General features: G+C 43.1%; 1 protein-coding gene across 1 annotated transcript in view; it reads left to right on the top strand.

The window, feature by feature from the left end:
* Positions 1–10,000, top strand: part of opn4a (opsin 4a (melanopsin)) — a gene marked incomplete at both ends in the record, with an annotated part of 39,147 nt that overhangs the window by 792 nt on the left and 28,355 nt on the right. The gene's annotated exons all lie outside the window — the stretch shown is intronic.

The raw sequence follows: 10,000 nt of genomic DNA, 5'->3' as shown, positions 1-10,000 counted from the left end.
AGATGGAAGGAGAGGGAGGGAGTGAGGGCGAGAGAGGGAGCTGACATCTAGATGCCGCTCAGTGAGACAGATGTCAGGCAAACCTCCTGAAACAGGTGGTCCGGGTACCACCAGAGTACATTACATTACATTACATTTAGCAGACGCTTTTATCCAAAGCGACTTACAATTATTCAAACAGCGACGGACGCAGCCATCAGGAGCAATGAGGGGTTAAGTGTCTTGCTCAAGGACACTACAGCATGCTAGCAGGAGGAGCCTGGGATCCAACCAGCAACCTTTGGATCACTAGACCACCAGCTCTACCGCCTGAGCTACCACCAGGGTACCACCAGGGTACCACCAGAGTACCACCAGGGTACCACCAGGGTACCACCAGGGGTCCCTTTTTCTTGAGCTTGCTCGTGACAGTTGAGTTGAGGGAAAAAAAAGTCAACGACGGTATGTTTTATAGCAACGTACATAGGCTAAAACATTTGATATTTTTCATCATCATGATGTGATTATTGGCGTGGGGGTTGTTTCGGTTCATGGAGGTTGACGGGGTTTCACGCTTCAGTTAGAACAGAATTGATTTTCCACTTAAAGTATTGCACATGTGACCCTTCCTGGCGGTTCGCAGTCAAAGTGGGACACAGATCATCAGTATAATATATGATATAATATAATATACCAGGAGCATGCAGTGAGCTCGGCATCGATCCCACATCGGAGGCACCATCCTCCACAGTCGATTAAAGGGCAAACCGCAGGTTGAACTGTGAATGTCTGGGGGAATGATGCAGCAATTCCATTTACTTGTTTTTTTTCCTCACTTTGAATTACAGCTGGACTCGCTTTTGGAATGCAAGTAGCCACGCCCGCCCTAAAAATGTCACGTCGCCACTGAACTTGAATGCGAACATAGGTGCTTTTTCACTGTTGAACCAACTTGTTTAGGATGGACTGTCAAACCTAGAAGCCGTGCAAACATTGCACAGCTTCTATTTTTCCGACTCCTCACTGGATCTTGAACACATCACTGAGTCGGACGTTTCAGTGTTTTCGAGGGATGTGCTGACGACATTTTAATGATTCTCTTTCATTATTATTTTCATTAATACGGCAAATTATTGTGGATCACACATTGAACACATCTACTGATATCTACCAGGTATGAAGTTATATGAATATACACGTAAATCCATAGTTTGGTAATGTCTGAACACGACAGAGTGACAGAGTCAACACTGCACACTGGACACGGTCCAACTGGACATTTTCAATCACAACCTGTAGGTTTATGGTAGAATACATGATGACGTCATAAAGCGTCTTGCTGTAGATATCATGTATAGTAAAATATATGATGACGTCATAAAGCGTCTTACTGTAGATATCATTTATAGTAAATAATATGATGACGTCATGAAGCATCCTACTCTAAATCAAATTTATAGTAAATAATATAATGACATCATAAAGCATCTTACTGTAAATATCATTTATAGGAAATAATATGATGACGTCATGAAGCATCCTACTCTAAATCAAATTTATAGTAAATAATATAATGACATCATAAAGCGTCTTACTGTAAATGTCATTTATAGTAAATAATATGATGACGTCATGAAGCATCCCACTCTAAATCAAATTTATAGTAAATAATATAATGACATCATAAAGCATCTTACTGTAAATATAATTTATAGGAAATAATATGATGATGTCATAAAGTGTAATAATAATAATAATAATAATCATAAAAAATATGATAATAATAATAATAATAATAACAATATTAATAATAATGTTAATAATTATAATGATAATAATAATAATAATAACAATAATAATAATAATGTTAATGATGATAAAGAAATCAGCCGAGACCATGCTCATTCTTCAGAGAATTATTTCCCATCTTTGAAATATTTCTCTTGATTGATTTGGCCTCAAATGATTTGTTTTGCACGACTCCAAATAATTCTCTAAATAATCCCCCACAAAAGTTTGGGGCCCTTTTCAAAACATTCCCCAAAAATATTTTGGTCAAAGACACTTTTATCAACATTATTATTATTATTATTATTATTATTATTATTATTATTATTATTATGAAACAAAACAACGTGTGAAATGTAAACTCTCATCATATCAGGGTCTTATTGTGGCTGTTCTCATGATTTCAGCAAATACTACCAATAAATGGAGCTGGTCTGAGAAGGGAGCGAGATGATGGGGCCTTGAGCCAAAAATCTGTGATGCAGGTTGGATTTGTTTCGTAGACCCCGCCCCCTCCCGCTCAGAGCTGCGCCCACTCAGCTTTTTCACTGTTTGGGATGTGGGGTTGTTGAACCCCAGAAAAGTGGGTAGCGAGCGAGCGATTCAAGAGTCACCGCCAACGTCACGTTCAACTGACTATACAGTCAATTGGCCACGCCCATCCATCAGTGCCCCACCCTCTTTCTGAGGAGGAGGAGGAGGAGGGAGAAACAGGGGAGTCCTCCTTAATCCAGAAATTGAAACCGTTTCACCTTTTACGTCTAACTCTAGGTTTTTCAATCCCAGGAATTCCGTGTGCATCTAAAAAATTATTTAAATCCATTTTCAACGACATTACATTTCAAATACAAACATGCACTTTTAATCAATATTATTCTCTCCATGCGCTGACAAGATTCAAGATTCAAGATTTTTATTAGTCACATACATATACATACTTTCATACATATATGCAGTGAAATGTAATGTAACGCACCCGGTGATAGCACACAATATGTCCTCGGAAAAAATGTCTTTCTAAAAGACCAACTAACTGACTCCTAAAACGTAATACAGTAAGTCGAATACTTATAGAATAAAAATAAAAATATATAGAATAAAATAAAATACAATAATGAAATAAAATGGAACAGATAGAGGGAATATGCTTATGTATATAAGCACTTTATTGTCCTGTATGTGAATACAGTTTTAAAACTCCACAGTGGAATATTTAATCAAGGAGTAGTGTGATATATTTCTGGTTGCCAGAGCTGGATAACTGCAGTTAATTATGTCGGGGAGAGAAGTTACCCCGCAGCCTCCGGGCGTCAGCCCCCCGTACCCCGCCGAGCGCCGATTCAGACCTGCCCGCGAACGCAGACGACGATTACGATGATTGTTCCAATAACGCGCCGCTGATCAGGAAGCATATTGATGCCTGATGCACGCGGCGCTGTCGTGTGGCTGCCGAAGGCCTTCCAGATGAGCTCCGGCTTAAAGGGGCATTCCACGTCAAAGCAACATTTAATTGGTAGCAGATCGTTGCACCGTGCTGTCCAGGTCTCCCCGGTCTCCCAAAAGGCAAGCCAATAGCCAGGGTGCAGCCGTTTCGGCAGTTCTGAGTTTTGTCCTAAATTTGTGTTTGTTCGGCCAATTTGTGAATCTGGAATTAGGAAGTTGAACATGTTTTCATATAGAAAAACCCCACGCAGGGGGAAGTGTGTGTGCTGCCATGTTACTGCTGTGACATCAGGTTTGTTATCTCAAAATTCCGATCGTGTCGGTCACTGGAACGCAGCATCGCCACACACACCACTCTTTTTACCCTGTGATGTCAGCATGCTGGACATACAACACAGAGTATTTGTTCATTTGCTTCTAGGACAGAGTTAGTTGCAAGTGGAGTTGAACTTGTCAACCTGCAATGAAACTATTTATTCATCTTTAATCATCATCAACTGCTGCAATAACTCTGTCCTGTGACGAGCAGAGCACAGCTTTATATTATACACAACCACCACCAACCCCCTCTTTGGAGAACTATTTACCATGTACCATTCAAACATCATTACTACTCCAAGAGGGAGAATCACCACAGGTGAGACAAATAAACATAGAAACAAACAAGAACATGTACATGGAAAAACATCAACATAGAAACAAACAACAACATGTACATGGAAAAACATCAACTTAAACAAACATGTACATGGAAAAACATCAACATAGGAACAACAGACAACATGTACATGGAAAAACATCAACATAGGAACATACAACAACAAGTACATGGAAAAACATAAACAAACATGTACATGGAAAAACATCAACATAAACAAACATGTACATGGAAAAACATCAACATAGAAACAAACAACAACATGTTCATGGAAAAACATCAATATAGGAACAAACAACATGTACATGGAAAAACATCAACATAGAAACCCACATGTTCATGGAAAAACATCAACATAGAAACCAACAACATGTACATGGAAAAACATCAACATAGAAACCAACATGTTCATGGAAAAACATCAACATAGACACAAACAACAACATGTACATGGAAAAACATCAACATAGAAACAAACAACAACATGAACATGGACAAACATCAACATAGAAACAAACAACAACATGTACATGGAAAAACATCAACATAGAAACAAACAACAACATGTACATGGAAAAACATCAACATAGAAACAAACAACATGTACATGGAAAAACATCAACATAAACAAACAACAACATGTACATGGACAAACATCAACATAGAAACAAACAACATGTACATGGAAAAACATCAACATAGAAACAAACAACAACATGTACATGGAAAAACATCAACATAGAAACAAACAACATGTACATGGAAAAACATCAACATAGAAACAAACAACATGTACATGGAAAAACATCAACATAAACAAACAACAACATGTACATGGAAAAACATCAACATAAACAAACAACATGTACATGGAAAAACATCAACATAGAAACAAACAACATGTACATGGAAAAACATCAACATAGAAACAAACAACAACATGTTCATGGAAAAACATCAACATAGAAACAAACAACATGTACATGGAAAAACATCAACATAGAAACAAACAACAACATGTTCATGGAAAAACATCAACATAAACAAACAACAACATGTATCGACAAAACAGATTTAAGTCCAGGAAAACTGGAAAGGCAATTGGGCACCTGCCTTCTTCCTGTCATTGTTATGGCAGTAAATGAGGGAGGACAGGAAAGGATGCAACCAGGAGGGGGGTGTGTGTGTGTGTGTGTGTGTGTGTGTGTGTGTGTGTGTGTGTGTGTGTGTGTGTGTGTGTGTGTGTGTGTGTGTGTGTGTGTGTGTGTGTGTGTGTGTGGGATTTCTCGCAGGTGGTTCCTTTGTATGAGGTCGGTGTTATATCGTCACCTCCAAGCAGTAGAAAAGGCCCCGAATCCTCCTGAGTCCTGCAGCCGACATGACACCTCCACAGGAAAGAGCACGAGCACCGGGCACGGGCCCTGCAGCCACGGGGCCCTGCAGCCACGGGGCCCTGCAGCCACGGGGCCCTGCAGCCACGGGGCCCTGCAGCCACGAGGCCCTGCAGCCACGGGGCCCTGCAGCCACGAGGCCCTGCAGCCACGGGGCCCTGCAGCCACGGGGCCCTGCAGCCACGGGGCCCTGCAGCCACGGGGCCCTGCAGCCACGAGGCCCTGCAGCCACGGGGCCACAGGGCCACCCGGCCCCCAGAGCAGCAGGAACATTCCAGGAACATTTTCAGCTGATGAAGGGAAGACGGGATGTTCAGCATTAAGGAGTTTGACCTGTAGGCAGTGTAATGCTCCACCTGTCTGTTACCCCAATACCACCCCCAACACCACCCCTGACACCCCCAACACCACCACTGACACCCCCCTACCACCCCCAACACCACCCCTGACACCCCCCGACACCACCTCCGACACCACCCCAACACCCCCCTGACACCCTCCATTTCCCCTGACACCACCCTACCACCCCCCTACCACCCCCGACACCACCCCTGACACCCCCCTACCACCCCCAAAACCACCTCTGACACCACCCCCAACACCACCCCAACACCCCCCTGACACCCCACTGCCACCCCTGACACCCTTGCCAACACCACCCTTGAACCAGCCCGAACACCACCCCAAACACCCCTGACCTCCCGACACCCCTCTACCACCCCAAACACCACCCCTTATATCCTTGATACCCCCCAACAACCCCCTACCCCCCCGAAAACCACCCTTGACACCCTTGATTTTTAGACGCTGTGTTTATTATAATCAGTTAATTATAATAATTATATGTTTATTAATCAGTATAACTATGATAGACACACAGTGCTGCTGAGAGAGAGGCAGACAGACAGATAGAGAGAGAGAGACAGACGGACAGAGAGAGACAGAGAGAGAGAGACAAATTTGGCCAATCGGGAGCCAGTGTTGATCTGTTCTGGTGAGATTGAGTCTCTCTCTCCAGCCATCTGTTAGTCTGTCTGTTCGTCTGTCTGTCTGTCTGTCTGTCTGTTCGTCTGTCTGTCTGTTCAAACAGAACATTTATTAGCTTCCTGGCGTGAGCTGATAACTGAACATCATTAGCCTGTCAAGACACCCTGCCTCTGTCTGTCTGTCTGTCTGTCTTTCTGTCTGTCTGTCTGTCTGTTTGTGTGTCTCCATGTTTGAATCATCTAATTGATAAGATTGCCCTAACCCTCACATTTAGCCAGACGTCTTGTTGTTTTTGTGAAGTACACACACACACACTCACACACTCTCACACACTCACACACACACACACAGACACACACAGACACACACAGACACACACACACACACACACACTCACACACACACACACACACACACTCACTCACACACACACACACTCACTCACTCACACACACACACTCACACACACACTCCTCAGTTTGATCCTCATCAGGCCACAGACTCTTTAACTTGATCAGGTTTAGTCTTTGGATCCAATCAGGGATCAATATACTATTTGTCGTTAGATGTGTTTTAGTTTCTCTTTTTGGGAGATAGCAGTGAAACTAGGATCCAAACAGTCGTTACTGGACATTCAGTGACAGCGCCGACATCTTGGAAATGAGAAAACGCTGAAGTTGAACTATTAATCATTTGGCTGGGGACCCCCTGGGACCTCTGGAGGTACTTCATGGGGGTCCCCGGGCCACATGTTGATAACAATTTTTACAACCTGGTCCGTCACAGCGACATTGACCTGATACTGGAACAGTTATATCTGAAGAGAATAATATATATATATATATATATTTATATATATACTAGAAAGAAAAGTCTCTAACTAATTTGTCCCAGTGTGTGTGTGTGTGTGTGTGTGTGTGTGTGTGTGTGTGTGTGTGTGTGTGTGTGTGTGTGTGTAAACTAAAGATAAAAAGCTTGAATTTGAAGCAGTGATGTTTGGTCCCAATATAAAACAATAAAGAATAGACGTTTTTCCCCCACAAAGAGACGTCCATCATGCGGATGAAGCGTCACCTGCACCGACGGAGCCGTTGATGCTGTTTTAAATTGATATTTTGGGAAAGAAAGCTTCAGCTTTTCAGACACAAAACCACCAATAAAATGAAATGTGTTCCTGGATAAAGCTCTGGGTCCGTCTGACCAGGAAACACACTAAAAGTTTGACCAGGAGTAAGGAATAGAATGAATATTACTTTTTAAGTAATTAAAGCTTTATTTCCTTTTGTTTGCACTTTTGAAAACACTGTTACAAAGTGTGGCAGCATCGAAAGAAACATAGCGGAAGTTAAGTGAAACAGCGTGGGCATCAAACAGTAAAAGTCAAAAAGGAAGTTAATAAACACTTAATAACACTTAATAAAAGCCTTTAAAGTTCACAAAAAGTCGATAAATACAGAGAAAAAACAAACCCAACGAAATATCAATTAAAAACAAACAAAGGAATAATACATTTAAAGTACTTCCAGCGAGGAAGTTTGATGACGTCTGAGACAAGACAATGCAGGAGTCACTGTTGTAGCCTGTTACAGCCTGTTACAACCCTTTACAGCCTGTTACAGGCTTTTACAGCCTGTTACATCCCATTACAGCCTGGTACATCCCTTTACACATCACATTACACATGTGTACGTCACATTACACATCCCTGTTACAGCCTTTTACAGCCTGTTACAGCCTGTTACAGCCTTTTACAGCCTGTTACAGCCTGTTACAGCCTTTTACAGCCTGTTACAGCCTGTTACAGCCTTTTACACCCTGTTACAGCCTGTTACAGCCTTTTGTTGTCTTTTGTTATCTTTGTTTAGTCTTTGTGTAGTCCATGTGTAGTCTTTGTGTAGTATTTGTGTAGTCTTCGTGTAGTCTTTGTGTAGTCTTCGTGTAGTCTTCGTGTAGTCTTTGTGTAGTCTTTGTGTAGTCCTTTTTAGTCCTTTGTAATACTTTGTAGTCATCGGGGTTAACCCTAACCCTAATGTTGTAGTCTTTTGTAGTCTTTGGGACCTGGCAACCCTGCCCGTGTTCAGTTTGGTTTTTGCGTCTTAGGGAGACACGCCTAGAGCAGCGTGCTGGAGAGCCACGCCCACAGCGACGCCCTCCTCCAGCGGTGGTGCTGCTCCGCCTGCACCTGCTCCGACCGATGGAGACCAACACCCGGGCCCTGTTTACAACAAATGTTTTCTGATGTCAGAGTGAAATATGGCTTTTATTTCTCCACAGAATTAACTTTCACATTTACATTTGATACTTGAATATCAAACTTTTAGTATTACTTATTACTTGTTACTTTTTACTATTTTACTCAACTAGTATTCTAATGAGTGACTTTCACTTATACCAGAGTCCTTTTTCAGTACGACGTCTCTGCTTTTACTCCGTGTGGTGTTTCCACGACTCTTTCCACGGCGGTGGGGACCCGTCCACACAGACCCTGCTGCTGTGGAGACGTTGACTGAATTACGCTCTGGGTCTCGCTTCACGCTCGCTGGGTTGATAGGCAGAGCGAGGCATTAACAGCAGGGTAGAGGGTCTCGAGCAAGGCACTGACACCCACGACAAATATGAACGCAAACGCATCCGCATCCGCATCCGCATCACGAAAACAACTTGTGTACATTTCCTCCCCACTCCGCTCCCCTGTCGGCTCCGGTTAACTCACAGCCGCTTCAACGCCCGCGTGTCGGGCTCGGAACGGGCGGATCCGGGTGAATGTTCAGCGTTGTACATTCCGCACGTTTCCCTTCGCTGAGGCTCCCGTTATGGAAATGTTTTCCATCTCATCAGCGCGTTGAAGGTCGCGTCCGACGCATTATCAGAGCTCGACCCAAACCCACTGTGGCAAGTCAGTAAAAGCCAGCGTCACTAGAAGCCACTGTCACTAGACATTCCACTGTCACTAGACATTCCACTGTCACTAGACATTCCACTGGCGCGTGTCGCCCCCAGACCAACACGAGGAAAAGAACGACACAAATGTTTTTATTGCCTCTGCGACACAACGTGCTGATACGTGCACTCACGCCCTGCGCCCCTTTCCTCAGATCTGCTCCGGCTCAAATCTGCGGAGCTGGATGGAAGCTGGAAGACAGAGCATCTGAGCAGAGCTGCAGATAGTTTGTATGTGATGCGAGGCTGGAAACAGTGTTCCTGAGTGCGACGGCTGTGTTCCAGGTCTGAATGACTGTAATCAGGATCCTTTCTACTCCCCCGACATCTTCCACCTTAAACCGACTCCACTGAGGGTTTTGTCTGTGCCATTTTGTTTATTTCAGCGGTGACGAGGCACAAGTGACAAAAGAGAAGGTGAATTATGACGATGGTGATTTGTGGGATTAGTGGCCTTATCCCTCAACAAACACAGAAACCACAGGTCGGGGAAGATGTGGCTTTATGCTGACGCCATGACAGCGTTGCTGTGAAAGGACTTTGGGCTCAGAGGACGTCAACAACCTTCACATCATCAACAACAGCCTCCTGTCTCCAGAACCTTTTTGAAGAATCACACAAATACAAGACTAATTTGTTGAATAGTCATTTTGTAATTAATGTGCGATTTCTCTCTTTCCATTTGAGAAGACTTATGGACGGGAAGGGAACATAGAGGGCAGATATAATGATATCAATTACACATGGAGATTTTTTTTTTACCTCTGAATAAAAAGATCAATGACATCCAGCAATCGCTCACTTGTTAGACTGA

The sequence above is a fragment of the Zeus faber genome, assembly GCF_960531495.2.
Source record: "Zeus faber genome assembly, chromosome: 16".
Taxonomy (NCBI): Eukaryota; Metazoa; Chordata; class Actinopteri; order Zeiformes; family Zeidae; genus Zeus; species Zeus faber.
Note: the sequence above shows the minus strand (reverse complement) of the source record. Positions and strands in the feature narration are given on the sequence as shown.